The 16,152-nt window shown below is 40.3% G+C and overlaps 1 protein-coding gene across 4 annotated transcripts in view; it reads left to right on the forward strand.

Moving 5' to 3' along the window:
• Positions 1–16,152, forward strand: part of SATB2 (SATB homeobox 2) — a 166,475-nt gene that overhangs the window by 118,911 nt on the left and 31,412 nt on the right. The gene's annotated exons all lie outside the window — the stretch shown is intronic.

Below are 16,152 nucleotides of genomic sequence, written 5' to 3' on the forward strand. Positions count from 1 at the left end.
CATTCATTGGTCTTCTAGTCTTTGTTCTTTTACAGCAGGGTTAATATGGCTAGATGAGCATCATGGGAGATACGGCGTTCACAGAAATGAAGTGATAAATGATACTTCTCCTAGTGGGAGGTCCACATGCAATGATTTGTTGGTGGGATCTGACCAGTTGTATGTATAGACATTGTTTTATTAGACAACAGACAGCGTCATAACAAAGGCCCTATTGACAGAACTGTTTTAGGCAGTCAGCACAAGACTGGCCTCCCATTACATTCCTGCCACCATAGTTTTTATCTCAAATATAGGTCAGACATGACATCAGGTTTATTGGGTTCGCCCTGGGTGGGAACCAACACTATGGCTACCAACTGCCCTATGAGGAACTCTGCTTATTATTTCCTCCAGCTATTGCATCTGCCTACTCAGTGTCGGACAGCTCTCTCCATGAGCACACTTATTTACAGATAGCTGTCAATCACTGAGTAGGACCACCCACTTGACCATTTAGCCCATAATGAGCAGAGGTTTACATGAATAAATGTTATCCTGGAATTATAGAAAGTTTTAGTAAATCTGCAGATTTAACTGTGTTGCCAACATCACAGGTTTCCTTATAGGCGGCCATACGTGTCGGTAATGTAATGTTTAGGTGTCCTGACTGTTCCCTAATGGCAGAAATATGGGGAAAGAATAGGACAATCTAATTTTAGGATGCTGAATTCTTTCTTTTTTTTTGAGAGAGAGAGAAGTCACCCCCAGATATATTTACAAGCAGTTTGTCCCCTTCTCATATTAGAGGGTTTACCTAGGACTAGGAACAACACAGCTTCTTTCTTACAAAAACAGCACCATCCCTGTAATCCAGTTGTGTGTGGTATTACAGTTCAGCTCCATTCACTTCTATGAAACTGAGCTGTATAACCTTCAGACAGGAGTTTCTGGAAGAAAGCAGCCATGTTTATGTACAGTATATCTGGATAATCTCATTGAAAAAAAATACATACATGCTCAGCTGAAGCAAGTGTGCATGTGTTTGGGGTAAAAAAGAAAAGAAATCTGTCAGCTGGATGAGTGTTTGACAGTTATCGAATGTGTTTGGCCGGCCTTATTCACCTCATATTAACTTTTATTTGTCCTCACATCATTGCATATTGTTACTTTTTAAGCACTGTAATGCATGTATTTTAAAGATAACCCTAGCTTACCTGTGTAGCTGCAGCTTACAATCACAGCACACTATTAATGCAAATGGAAGGCAAATAAGATAAACCAGAGCTCAACCAAGGTCCCTAAGGTCACCTCACTACTTTTAGTTTTAGATTTTTTTTCTCTAGTCATGTAATAAATATTATGAAACCTGAACCTTTCACTTGGGTTTAAGGTTACTGTTTTTGTGCATATAAACAGTTCTCTTGACAGTGTATGTACAGTACATATATCCTGAGATGTACGGTGTCAGATGTTAAACATGAAAAAAAATCTTGACATCCGCTGAACATTCATTGCCCATAGGCTTCCAAGTTGAAAATAAAATATATACTTATAAACACTTCAATATACAGTATATGGCTGGGTTCACTTTACGTATATTTCAGTCAGTATTGTGGTCCTCATATTGCAACCAAAACCAGGAGTGGATTAAATACACAGAAAGGATCTGTTCACACAATGTTGAAATTGAGTGGATGGCCGCCATTTAATTTATTTAATTTAGTTATTTTAAAACAATGGCTGTTATATTGAAATAATGGCCGTTATTTACTGTTATATGGCGGCCATCCACTCAATTTCAACACTGTGTGAACAGATCCTTTCTGTGTTTTTAATCCACTCCTGGTTTTGGTTGCAATATGAGGACCACAATACTGATTTAAATATACGTAGTGTGAACCCAGCCTTTAAATATATATATATATATATATATATATATATATATATATATCATGACAAATTGCATGACAGCACAATTTACGTTAGTATAATATGCACTATTAGCAGTGAAATTAAATCGAAGTAACATGTATATGAAACGTAGAAGATCACTGTCTAAACCAGAAAACCTAGTTGTCATTTCCTTCTATTTTTTAACTAGTGTTGTCACCTTTTATACAAAATTAGGGTATTTACACATTGCGGAATCTTGGTGGATCAGCTGCCGCGGAGTCTGCAGCTTGCCCCTGCTGTGTGCATCTCCTCTGCTTCCATAGGCTTCATTCTATGGTTTGCCAAACCATAGAATGAAGCCTATGGGAGCAGCAGAGATGCGCGAGGCTGCCAGCGTCCGCGAGTGGGGTTGAGCTGCGGAATCCGTGGCAGGTGATTCGCCAGGATTCCGTAGTGTGTACATACCTTTATACGGGTGCAAATAAGAGTATAAATGAAGGTTACCTATACTCACCCCATTGGTACCTGGAGGAAGACTTGTGGTGATGTCCCCATACACTAAGCATGGACTTAACAGTCACATAATGGGTCATTCACACCTAGGGGGTGGTGCTGTTTTTGTTTTTTCTAATCCTGGATAATCCTTTAATAACATTTGCATCGATAGTATACAGGGTTTTATAGATGATGCCTAATGTCAGTGCATGAAGAGCACCGGGACACTTATTGGGCACCTTTTCTAGCTGTGGTATAGAGCACTGGGGGTGGGGATGTTTATTTTTTTATTTGAAGATTGTTTCTTGTGCTAATAGTAAGTAAAAACAAGCACTTTTTGGAAGGAAATCTGGAAAGTTTTTGTGTTCACTTCGAGGCATGATATGAATGGTTTAAATGATTTAATATACTCGAGTTGTTAGGTAAAGTGAGAGGTATGATTACCAGACTACGGGAATACTTAACTCCTGGCGAGGTTCGATCTATTGTTACAAAATAAGTGAAAGATAAGCCAGTTTATTGGCTGTACAGCCTTTTTGGCTGATTCTTACATTGCCCCCTTAAGTCTCCAACCTTGCTGTGAAATACATTGTAGTGAAAACCACCACAACCTACTTAAGCTGCTAAATGAATAGACACACAAACCCCCCTATATACCACATGGCAAAATATAATGAGGGTTGGAACTGTTAAATGACTGAAACTGCTAAATGCATAATGCTACTTGGCAAAACTACTGTGCATTTAACGGTTTTCCACTCTGTAATAAATGACATATGTGGAAAACGTGCAGTAAATGTGAAAAACGGCACAATTGGTTTAGCAAACGTGCCCTTTTTTCTCTCTGTTCCTTCTTGTGTGAATATCAAAGTTGTGCAGCCTGTAATGGATGGTTTTATGGGCCACTTTAGCAAGACTTGTGGGTCACACACTTGGTATTATAAATGTCTACATAAGACACCAGCTTCCATGCAAAGCAGTAAGCTGCGGCTACCACAGTACAGTTAACTCATTGTACAGCCTCATAGACTATGCAATGATAAGGATTAATGTCGGGAAGCCCTATTTAGTTAAAGTAATGCCATATGTAGCTTTATATTTTAATAATGAAATAATAGCAGGAGGCAAGTGTGAAGTAAGTCATACTCATCAGCCAAATAATATAGAGTGCAGAAGGCAACATGTGCGAGACATAAACAGAAATTCATAAAAAATAAACACTATCGTTTGGTTCTTTAAACTTTTTCAGCGTGTGATCTTTTTACCAGAATGTTCATAGTTTTATGACACCGTAAGTTCATGTATAGAAAAAAATGTGCAAAACAACCAGTAGCATCTATAGTAAGTAACAACTAGCCACAGTTCGTCTAACATTTAAAGGGGTTCTATGACATCAGGTAAAACAGAAAAAGAATGCCGCAGAAGCATATAGCATCGCTTAGCTTTCTGAAACCCCAGCTCTAAAACCTTCAATAACTCTATAGCCCTAAAGTCTTTCAATAACTGACAGCTGAACAATCATTTGGTCATCAGTTATCTCTCCCCATCCTTCACATATACAGGAATGTTAGGCATGATCAAGCATTCCTGTGTTCTCTATAAGAAGGAAGCCAGACTGCTGTGGCAGCGGCTTATCTCTCCCAGAACAAAGGGTTCAGGCAATAATTTTCCTTCACGCCCAACCCCTATCTCCAACAACATCATCTGTCAATGGATAGTCTGGAGAGCCTCATACCCTTATACCGATGGCCGAACCTACCGAAACCAGCGTCTAGGGCTAACAAAAGTATAAGGTTATGGGAGCCTTAACTTCTGTACTCACTGGTTGTATTTCCTGGTTGAGCAGTTGCTCAGTAGTACAATTCTCAGAATGCATTGCTTTCTCTCAGCTGTCCATCACAGTATTCCCGCCCTGCCTTCTTCCCTGCCACAGCACTTCCGCCAGTTCCCTGCTCAAAGCTGTTGCAGAGCATCACATTTCACAGCAGGCTACTGTTCAGTGAGGCTGGGCTCTTTGCCTGTTTGTTTTCTATGGCATCATTCATCACAAGGCAGCATGCTGTTAAACATGCCCCCCTAAATGTCCCCGTAAAGATACAGTATATGTGCATTAGAGTTGAGCGAATACGATCAAGATGGTATTCGATCGAAAATTGCGGTATTCAAAAGGTTCAAATTGAATCGAAAAGTGTGGTGAATACGCAGCAAACATTAGAAAGCCCTCCCATCGCAGTTGGCGCTTTTTTTAATCCAATCACCATGCAGGGAGGCCGTTAGGGACCCTGGGTGTACGCACGCTGAGCGAAAACGGCGTCTACCCTCATTGGATGACTGAACCACATGACCTCAAATCTTGAATACTTGGCTCCCGCTTCTCGGCCGCAGATGCACTTTCAACCTAGCCAGGGAAAGATCTTGCAGGGAGAGGTACAGTAGGTCATCTCTGAATCCAAACACTTCTCAGCGCTAAGAAATAGATGATATAACAGCAGCAGCATCATCAGCAGGTGTATTTATTCCAGTACCCTGTGTGTACAAGTGACTTATAGTGTCCCTGGTTTAGCACACTAAGGGCACGTTATACATACTGTTCCAGTAGCCCACTAAGGGCACCTGATATATAGTGTTCCAGTAGCCCAGTAAAAGGTACGTGATACATATTGTTCCAGTAGCCTAGAAAAAGGCACGTCATACTGTACATTCTGTTTCAGTAGCCCAGTAAAAGGCACATGATACATACTGTTCCAGTAACGTTGGTACAGCATGATGCGTGATACACGCGAATGACATGACACTCTACGGGCGCACATTGGAATCATGTATGTAACGCTGTGCAAGAAATATAAACTAAATGTGTGAACATTGCCGTAAACGTTTGTAAAGCTTTCACAAATATTTTTCCTTTGCAACTGCAGAAAGTGGCCTTATACTGCGATTTTGGGGTGTTGGGTGCACCCAGGCATGGTCCCCCTAATGTCCCAGTGTCATTTCAGAGGTGTTGGCATCGTTTAGTGAGGTTTCATAGGGGACTTGGTGACCTCCAAGTAGTCTAATTTGGATTTCCAACTGCCGAAATTTTTTCCCCATAGACTATAATGGGATCGAATTTTCGTTCGAATAGTCGAATCTCGGGGACTATTTGATTCGAATTTTCATAAAGTCGAATATTTCACTTCTCGCTCATCTCTAATGTGCATATGACAGGGATACGGTAATATAGGTAGTGACATCCCTCAGAGGGCAGGGCTTGGGCTCAGAGACAAGATACACTTCCTGAGATAGCAAAGGATTCTGTGTTGTTTTAGAGAGATACAAACCACACAGCTTCCTGCCAGGAGAGAATCACCCCAAATCATACTAAAGCCAGCACTATTAGTGAGGACACTTTATTAATATTGGGTATATCGTGTGGCAATAAGTGGTACTGATAGTTTATCTTAACAGTTTTCTAATACCGAGATACCCCTTTAAGCTGTCACTATTAAAATGCAGATTATTATTGGATTGCCTTACTTGGGATTTTGGTCTAGCTTTTTAAGCCTGTGCCTGGCATAAAATAGAAAAAAAATCTGAGACTTTTTTCATATATAAGCCTTGTTCAGCGTGGTCTCCTCCCGCCCCTGAGTTATCATGGTTTCATGGTATCATGGCATAAATTTCTGCGCCTGCGCCGTGGCAGGCTCAAATTTGCCGGATTTTCTAAGAGGCTTAGTAAATCTGGCATGGGGCATTTCAGCGGGTACTTTTTAAAGTATTTTATTGCTCCTTGGAAATTTCTTAGGAAAATACTCTTTGGTATGGTATACAACAATAGCAATTCCCTCCTACAAGGTAGGCTCCTTAGTTTTCAGGTATATAAGTATAAATTTATTTTCATGTATTGGTACTGAGAACATTAAACTGACTCTGTAAAGCTCAATGATTAACAACCTACTAGCGGATTTTAAAGGGGAACTCCAGTGATTTTTATTTTAAATAAACTGGTAACAGTAAGTTATATAGTTATGTAAATTACTTCTGTTTACAAATCTATAGTCCTTGAGTACTCATCAGCTGCTGTATGTCCTGAAGGAAGTGCTCTGCTGCCACCTCTGTTTGTAACAGGAACTGTCCAGAGCAGTAGCACATCTCCATAAAAAAACCTCTCCTGCTCTGGACAGTTCCTGTCATGGACAGAGGTGGAAGCAGAGAGCACAGTGTCAGACTGGAAAGAACACACCACTTCCTGCAGGACATATAGCAGCTGATAAGTACTAGAAGACTGGAGATTTTTAAATTTACAAATTCATATTTACAATTTACAAATCTATATAACTTTTTGGAGTTTAATAAAAAATAATAATAAAAAAAAATCACTGGAGTTCCCCATTAAGTTTATAGAAGGGGGTAGGGAAGTCTTCCTTTTTATGGACTCTCTCTCCCCCTGGATGACCTCTCCTGGATTAAACTGATAACCAGTTGATGTGAATGCACGCTGTGTAATGTCTTATTTTCCATGGTGGTGTTATAGGGAAACTGAATATTTACGGACAGGTTTCCCCACAATTCACAGCTAATCACTGTAGGTGCCAGCAGGGGGAAACTTTGTGATCTGTATATTGTAAAGGCACTTTAAAAAAAAACAAAAAAAACTAAGAATTGTCTAAAATGGAGAAATCCTTTAAAGCGGCACTATCAGCAGGTTCACCCGTATGGACCTGCTGATATACCGTAGTAGATCATTACCTGATAAGTGCAGGGCTGGTACTAAATCTTTTCTTCTTCCCTGCATTCAAATAGCTCCTAATTGCCCCTATGCTAATGAGGGGTTTAGGAGCATTTGAGGCTTCACCCTAAGGCCACGTTCACACTGAGTGAAACTAGCAGAACTCCGCGGCGGAATTGACCGCTGCGGAATGCCGTTAGCCTCCCTCTCATAATGGGAGTCTATGGGAGGGGCGCGCTCCTGCTCTGTCCGCGATGAAGAATGAACATGTGAGAACAGCAGCGATGTGAGAACAGCAGGGCTCCCCTCCCATAGACTCACATTATGAGAGGGAGGCTAACGGCATTCCGCGGCGGACAATTCCGCTAGTTCCCGCTCAGTGGGAACTCGGCCTATGTGCCGAGCATCAGCTTGGCCCCGTCCTGTGCCGCCCCCTTCATTGCCACTTACTATGCTTACATGAATAAGCATAGTGGGCGGCACAGAGCAACCCCTCGGGCCCGCCCAGATCAACCCCCTACTGTGCTGCCTAGCCCACCCCCTCCAGTGCCGCTCAGTAGCCCAGGAAAGTATGCTGCTCATTGCCACAGTATGAAAATAGCAGTAGTGTGATCAGCGCTGGGAGCCTGGGCTGAGCTTTACCATCCACCTCAGCCTAGGCTCCCAGCGCCGATCACATTCCTGCAATCTGCATACTGTAGCAATGCGCAGCATACTTTCCTGGGCTCCTGAGCGGCACAGGCGGGCTAGGCAACATGAAAGGGGGTTGCTCCGGGTGGGCCGAGGGGTTTCTCTATGCCGCCCACTATGCATATTCATGTAAGCATAGTGAACGGCAATGGAGGGAGCGGCACGGGGGAGGTGGACTGGGTAGGCCAAGATGGTGCACCGCGCTTAGGGTGACTCCCTAAATGCTCCTAAACCCCTCTTTAGCATAGGGGCAATTAGGAGCTATCCTTCTAATGCGGGGGAGAAGAAAAAATTTAGTACCAGCCCTGCGCTTACCAGGTAATGATCTACTGTGGCATATCAGCAGGTTCATACGGCTGAACTTGCTGATAGTGCCGCTTTAAGGAAAGGCTATCAATGTGGTAGGTAACATTAATGGCACCCATAGTATAAAGTGGCAGCAGTGTTAGGATGCAGCATGCCATGTCATCTCCTGACACACAGTCAGCCATAGGCTTTAATGGATTTATCATGTGTGACAGCCTGGTTGTAACTACAACCTCTTTAACCCCTATAGGTAATTTTTTCTTTCTGTGCTTGAAAACTATTACAGTAACAAATTTTTCACTTATTGAACAAATATGATAATACGGTCATAAATCAATCATTTTTTTCAATCTGGTTCTTTAAAGGCAGGTAGGGAACCTTAAGGGTCAGCACCAAAATAGAACTCAGTGTTACATTATCATTCTATATTTAGATGCCACATAATACTTCTGTGCTGTCATGACACAATAACTACAGCTATTACTGTCTCCAGAAGGTGTGGGAGGCATTTATTCTTCTGATGGTCACTCCTTTTCACCCTGGGCTCCAACTCTGCACTCCATGATATAGCTCTTTCTGGTGTCTCCTGCCATTTCTAAATCCTCCTTTATTGCAAACTCCTGATGTTCTACTGATGTCTACTTGACCGACCCACCTTCTTTTTGAGTCTGTGCCTGAGGAAGGTAACTACCCCACCCCCAGTTCTCTTGTCTTTATTGTGTCGCTCAGCACATGCTACCCCTCCTCATTTTTACGCCCAACATATTTTCAGTGTATTGTTCCAACGCTAGTTAAATATTAGGGCATTTATTATTTTTTATGCTCTTTAGAAGTCTGTCCAAATTTTTTATTAAAGTATTGTATTGCCGCCCAAAAGTTATACAAATCACCAATATACACCTATTATGGGAAATACTTATAAAGTGCTTCTCCCCCTGCACTTACGACTGCATCAAGGCTTCACTTCCTGGATAACATGGTGATGTCACGACCCAACTCCCAGAGCTGTGCGGGCTGTGGCTGCTGGGAAGGATGATGGCAGGGGGATGCTCAGTGTCCCTCCAGTGCCCTGTGTTTCTAAGTGTCCCCCTGCCATCATCCTCTCCAGCAGCCACAGCCCGCACAGCTCTGGGAGTCGGGTCGTGACATCACCATTTTATCCAGGAAGTGAAGCCTTGATGCAGGAGTAAGTGCAGGAAAAAACACTTTATAAGAATTTCCCGTAATAAGTGTATATTGGTGATTTGTATAACTTTTGGGGAGCAATACAATACTATAATAAAACATTTTCAACTGACATCTCCTTTAATGATATATAAAAGGTTAGCATTTGCAGTTATACCCTGGCTCCTAACAGCATTTGTGACTACCTGGTATTCTTAAAGCCTGCTGAGAAAATAAAAAATAAAGAAAAATATTTTTGTCTTTGACATTGAACGACACTGAATACACACCTTTTTTCTTACAAACATTTCTCTATGGTAGTTAGACCTTTCTCAAGGTGAGAAATACCAAAGTGTCAGGCTGTAACTCTGCTCGTATTTTATACCATACTAACAAAGTAAATATGTTTAACTTGACATATTTTACGTTCCTCATTCTCTTATCTTGCTGTCACTTGCAAGACTACTTGTTAAGATCACAGCATGGAGATTTATGGGTTTCTGCATAGCTCTCAAGCATGCTAATTCCTCGAAAAACTGAGACTTTTGATATTTAAGAGGGCGAGACTAATGAGCAATATGGGGGCATGTTATGTATTTTGATAATATATTGCCATTATGTTGGTGAACATCTGAAGTATATTGACAGTGTGGTGATTATGATTTAGGGTTGACTATTAAACTGTGGTGACAAACCATAGCGACTTATAGGATGACTATGGTCTTCTACTAAAACAAAACATTGGGGAAGATTTATCAAACATGGTGTAAAGTGAAACTGTCTCAGTTGCCCCTAGCAACCAATCAGATTCCACCTTTTATTTTTATTTCTGTGAGGAATGAAAGGTGCAATCTGATTGGTTGCTAGGGGCAACTGAGCCAGTTTCACTTTATGCCATGTTTGATAAATCTCCCCCATTGAGTGGAGATTTAGCATGTCCTGCTATTTCAGGTGTGTGACTTTGCTTAAAGGTAACCTATCATGTCAAAAATAGATATATATATATATTTTTTTTTTCACTGAAATTCCTAATCATTCTGAGCTTAGGAGTCCAATGGGTTGTTCTACTCTTAAGCATGCATACAGAGATATCTGGCAATTACGGATAAGTACCACCAACTGGACTCCGAGGGATTTCATTCAATAAGTTACAAGTTTGCACACGCCAGGGAGAAGGTGCAGATTCGCCCCTTCTTTCTGGCAAACACCTGCTGTATGCCCTGCTCACCCGATGGGCTGGCACGGGGGGCACAGCAAGGCGGAGAGGAGGCGTGGCCTCCTCCAGCACCTCATTTATCATGATTTACACAAGCATAAATATGATCCAAATCTATAACTGCTGAAAGCATGCCTAGATTTGGTGCACCGGGCATGGTTTGGGCTGCATTCATGCACCTCTTAGTGAACTCAGTTGGGGACAAGGGGTGGGGCCTAATTTAAGACTGGCATAGGAGTACGCTGGTTTTCATAAATCCCCCCTATAATTGCTCAGCTCCTTAGTGTATTGATTTCTTTTCTCAACTTGTCCATGAACAGGGCTAATGAGAGATGAAAGATCAGGAAGACAACCAATATGCCATTTGAACAGCTTTTTTTTAATACTAAATAGTTTCTTTAGCTATGTTCTGACCTATATCTTGAAGGGAACATAGTAGATACCACCAAATTTCTTTTCCTTCAGGAACAGCTGAAACAACTGCCAACATGGATTGTAACTAAAGTAATACCCATCATAGCAGTTGGTGTAAGGCTCAGGGACTGTGGGGGCCAGATGGGTACAGAAACCTTTGTTAGTGGAATCAGCTTTGCTCTGTAACACTGATCGAGCCTTTGGTTGTAAAAGTAGTTATGATGTAGTTGGTATTACTGAAATTTAGTTTACTGTCAACCAGGTGGAACCCATTACTGTCTTGTTATGGGACCCTATAAATTTTATTTATGCCCCTGAGTGCCAAGTTTAAGAACTATGCCAACTAACTCCATATAGCTCAGCCTACTGGCCCTTCATACGGAGAATGGGATATTGGGGTTGACTCCTGTTACATTTAAAATTTCGTTTTTGAACACTAAAAACTTTAAAGAACACAAAGGCCTTTACTATTTCTCCCTATGTCCCTGTTATTAAAAATAGGGAGATGTTTTATTAATTATGGCAAATAATTTATCAAAAAATAATTTTTTCCAAAATCACAGCAAATAAATGCTACATAACCGGGGGCATGTGAATAAACAGTGTAGGGTATGTTCACACATGAATTCAGCATTACACGGATTTGCAAATAAACTGTGTTGGGGTGTCACACAAATCCATGACAGAAATCTAAGGATCTGCCTTGATTTCTTCAAAATTCACAGTGGATTCTTCTAACATTATAGAGAAAACATCATACTAAGGGTATGTTACTACGACATACTAAAGATCACAAAAAACTGCCGTTGTTGTTAAACAACGGTCACAAATCCTCATGGACATTTTTTTGCCCACTGTTTAACAACAACTGCTGTTCTTTGCCATCTTTGGTTTGTTGTGGGAACATAGCCTAAAATGCAGTTTAATCTGCAGCCATAGATCAAGAGGAAATGAGCAGATTGATGTATAGTTTTATGGGAAAAGACCCAGAATAACTTGTTTATCATGTAAATCTCTGTTCTTTCTGGCTACTGTTAATTGGGCAGTCCTACTTAGTGACTGACAGCTGTGTATAGGTGTATACAGAGAAAGCTGTCAGTCACTAAGTAGGACTGCCCACTTCTCGACTAAAATTTTTTAATATGGCAGTGTCTATGATCTATGTGAATATTTTTAACTTGGGGTTATTAGTTCTTGCCATTGTAATTATTATTCTCACTATACCTGAGTACTTGGTAGTAATGTCTTCATGCCAGTATACTGACTTATAGACATGGGGGAAGTTTAACTACCACCTGTGTCTGCAGTTTGACATGAAACTGAAAGTCCATGAAAAAAGAAAAAATTTGTTTGGCAACCCTGATGATGTAAACGTGATACACACACTTTTAGATAGATACTGTAGATAGATAGATAGATAGATAGATAGATAGATAGATAGATAGATAGATAGATAGTAGGGATGGTCTGAAACTGCCGAGGTTCGGGTTCGTATGAACCCGAACGCTCGGCATCAGATTCCCGCTGTCTGCCCACTCTGTGCAGTGGGTGAATACAGCGGGAGGACCGCCTGGAAAACTGGGATACAGCCTATGGCTATGGCTGTATCACAGTTTTCCAGGCGGTCCTCCCGCTGTATCCACCCTCTCCACGGAGAGGACAGACAGCGGGAATCATTGCCGAGAGTTCGGGTTCGTATCAACCTGAACCGAACTAGGTTTGGACCATCCCTAATAGAAAGATAGATAGATAGACAGACACAAGGTAAATTCCACGGCACTCCAATGGATAAAGTGCAAAAGAATTGTATTTATTTTATTCAACAAGGTGCAGCACAACAGAAGAGAACACCACCATTCTCAAGCCAGATAGATAGATAGATCGCAAAAAAATTTTTTTTTTTCACCTATTGGTGAAGAAACCATTGATTTTTTTTATTGCTGCATTCATGTTTAGATAGATTGGACATATTTGGACATATAGGACACAGTAAATAGATAAGTAAATAAATAAAAAGATATATGGTAGCTGGACAGATAGAGGATAGCTATACTATGTAGGATAGAGATATATATACATACTATGACATAGATCATGAGATAGATAGATAATTCAAATTTTTATGTGTTTGTGGTTGTCTTCTTTTTTTTAAAACACAATAAATATTTGCCTGACACTTTCTGTTAGTCTGAGGATCCGTCTATTCATCCATATGGCAGATTTATAACTCTTCCAATTACCGTTCAAATTATTGCTAATATTAGCTCATGAAAGTGTTTCTGCTCTGCAGGTTGGTTATTATTTATAAAAATCACACAAGCAGCTGATACATTCATAAGCTAATTATTTCGGCAGCTGGGTACACACTGAGCAATATGGCTGCAACTGAGCAGATTTTTTTTTTTGGTACTTGCTGTGGTGAATTCATTCAATGGGGGAATAGTACACAAGGCAGATGAAAATAGGATTCATAGATATTATTCCTCAAAAAAAACAGTGCTTAGACAATGTGTCACTTATGGGGTATAATTCTGCTATTTATGATTTAATGTTAGTTTTACAAAAAAAAAAAAATCATTCTTCTTAACAATAGATTATGTAAAAAAGTTGTAGTTTTACAACATATGATAACATATGTTAATATTTATTTAATTATTTATTTTTAATAATGTTTTATTGTATTCTGACAAAAAGGAAACAATGAACGGTGATGGCATGGATAGTAATAGTCAATTCCTTTACATCTTTATTATACGTGTACATAAAAGCATTATTTTCTGTGTGCGTCTAAATTTATAGTAAGCTATAGTGTGCAAACATGACTTTTTTATGTTTAAAAAAGTCACTTTTAATATCTAATTTTAGTTATATAACTTTGATGGTGTAGTCATATACAATATAAGCTATGATTTTCAACAATAAGGCTTCCCTAAAAAGTGCTGTTTGTAACATACAAGTATGTGTACCAAAGTGTTATTTAATTCCAAAAGCAAATCACCATTTATAATCTGTCAAATAAATGGTTGTATGGTAGTGCTTTATGGCAGGGGGAGGGGACCTTAGCTCTCTAGCAGTGGCAAACTACAACTCCCATCATGATTTAGCGCTTTAGGCATGATAGGAGTTGTAGTTTTGAATCAGCTGGAGAGCCAAGGTTCCCTACCTCTGCTTTATGATGTATAAGAAATATTTAACATGACACATTTACTGACTATTAAGTCCATATACCATTGTTTTCTATGGACAGGCTCATTACAGGAGCGTACTACTTGCATAGTACAGACAATTCTGTCTTTGGCCTGTTTTATTTCTAGGTGTCTAAGGCCAGCCAGGGGCCTATAGCTTCACAGCAGTAAGTGTATGTTATTTTTCGGCTGACAATCCTATCTACAAGCATTCATAATGCTGTCAGCACCCGAAACTTAAAAGTTGCATAGATCAGTGACAACTAGTGTTGTAGGATAGTGTGGATGTATTCACTTCTAAAAAAAAAAAATCTTTCATCCTCTCCTTCATCCAGAATAGAGCAGGTCTGTGCAAATGTGGCCTTTCTCTTGTAAAAACAAGGCAGTCTTGTGTTACAGATTACCCGATAAATCCCCAGTGCCTTCACAGTTCACTGCCTACAGCTGCTACAGATGGGCAGGAGCCCTCTCTGTCTCTGCTCTGTGCTGTGCAGCCGCCAGTTGAAGGAGAAAATGGAATGATCAGGCTATTAACATCGGAGCCGTGAGGAAGACGAGGCACAATAAGAACAGCTGGTGTTTCTGCCTTGGCCGATACAGCGAAGATAATCAAATCTTGCCTTTCCCCCCTATTTATTTATGTTTGGGGAGCGATGTGCGGTGGAGGATGGGAGGAAATGAGGGCATTAGAGGTTAAAGAGTTAATCGTTGAATCTGTAATACAAAGAGTCACTTTCAGGCACTCATTGACAGATTGGTTGTAATGTGCACTAGGCCGGTGGTTTTTACTCCGATTCGATGGAATATCTGATACAATTGTGTAAAGTGGTAAAATGATCAGATGAAAAAAATAATAAAAATGATTGGACTGGCATAAAAAAAAAATTCCAATCCGTTCAAGGTTATTACTGAGATTATAAAGTATAAACATTGAGTGGTTGGAAAACCTTATTACGAGGAATAGCTAGGCTTTATTTTATTAACAATTTCTCCCTTACAATTATTCCCATCCTGGCAAAATAGGACTGTGTGTGTATATGGCCAGCTCACGTTAGTGGGATCGGGGGCCAAACTCATCCGGCTTTATTAGAAGAACGTTCGGGCATGTAACGTCTTGTGCTTGATGTCTGAAAGTTTCTTTTTGGAAACACAAAATTGGAATAGTTAAACAGGAATGCAGCGTCAGTGCAGGAATGTATTACTATTTTCATAACTCTGCCTTAGAACAACTTTTAAGTGTTGAAAAAAAGTCAACATAAATCAAAAAGGTAATTGCCTTCTGTTGAATGCTACAGGTCCTAAACAGGGATATCTGCTGTGATCTGACTGTAAATGACCGGTCATAGCAATACTGTATATGCTCAGCACAGACGGGAAGAAAGGCCCCATACACACGTCATGCTGTAACTCTCTAACTTTATGGGGATTTGCTACTGCTCTGGACAGTGAGAACTGTGTCAGACTGGAAAGAATACACCATCTCTTGCAGGACCTGTGGCAGCTGATAAGTACTGGAAGCCTGGAGATTTTTTAATAGAAGTAAATTACAAATCTTTGGCACTTCTGAGACCAGTTGATTTGAAAGATTTTTTTTTTTTTGTGATCTACGCCTTTGAGGATTGCAGAGGGTGTAGTTGCACCTGGGTCCTGATGCCTGATAGGGTCCTAAAGACCATATAGAAGAGTAACAAATAGATATGTTCCGCACTGTTGTACAATTGGAACTGCCTCCACACCGGACTCCACTAGTCCCGTCTCTCAACATATAGAAGAATAGTAGTAACATAGAAAAAAATAGATACATATTCACATACTCTCTAAACTCTATACAGTAAGGGATGTTCTGACTCATTTCTGACACTGACGTGGAGGTAGATGAATCGGGTGTAAAAAAAAGTCATGATTCAGCTAAACTCTTCTCGATGTAGGGAAGATTGTGCAAAAATACCAGTCACACATGATGGATTATAACACCTAAGCAAACATAATCATAAGGTATTCATGCAGTTCACCTCTATAATCATGGTCACCCTACGAGATTGTCATTATGTTATGTGACTCTTGATGGGTGGAGAAGTTTAGATGGTTAGGTTTGTTTAGTC

The sequence above is a fragment of the Dendropsophus ebraccatus genome, chromosome 9, assembly GCF_027789765.1.
Source record: "Dendropsophus ebraccatus isolate aDenEbr1 chromosome 9, aDenEbr1.pat, whole genome shotgun sequence".
In the NCBI taxonomy this organism is placed as follows: Eukaryota; Metazoa; Chordata; class Amphibia; order Anura; family Hylidae; genus Dendropsophus; species Dendropsophus ebraccatus.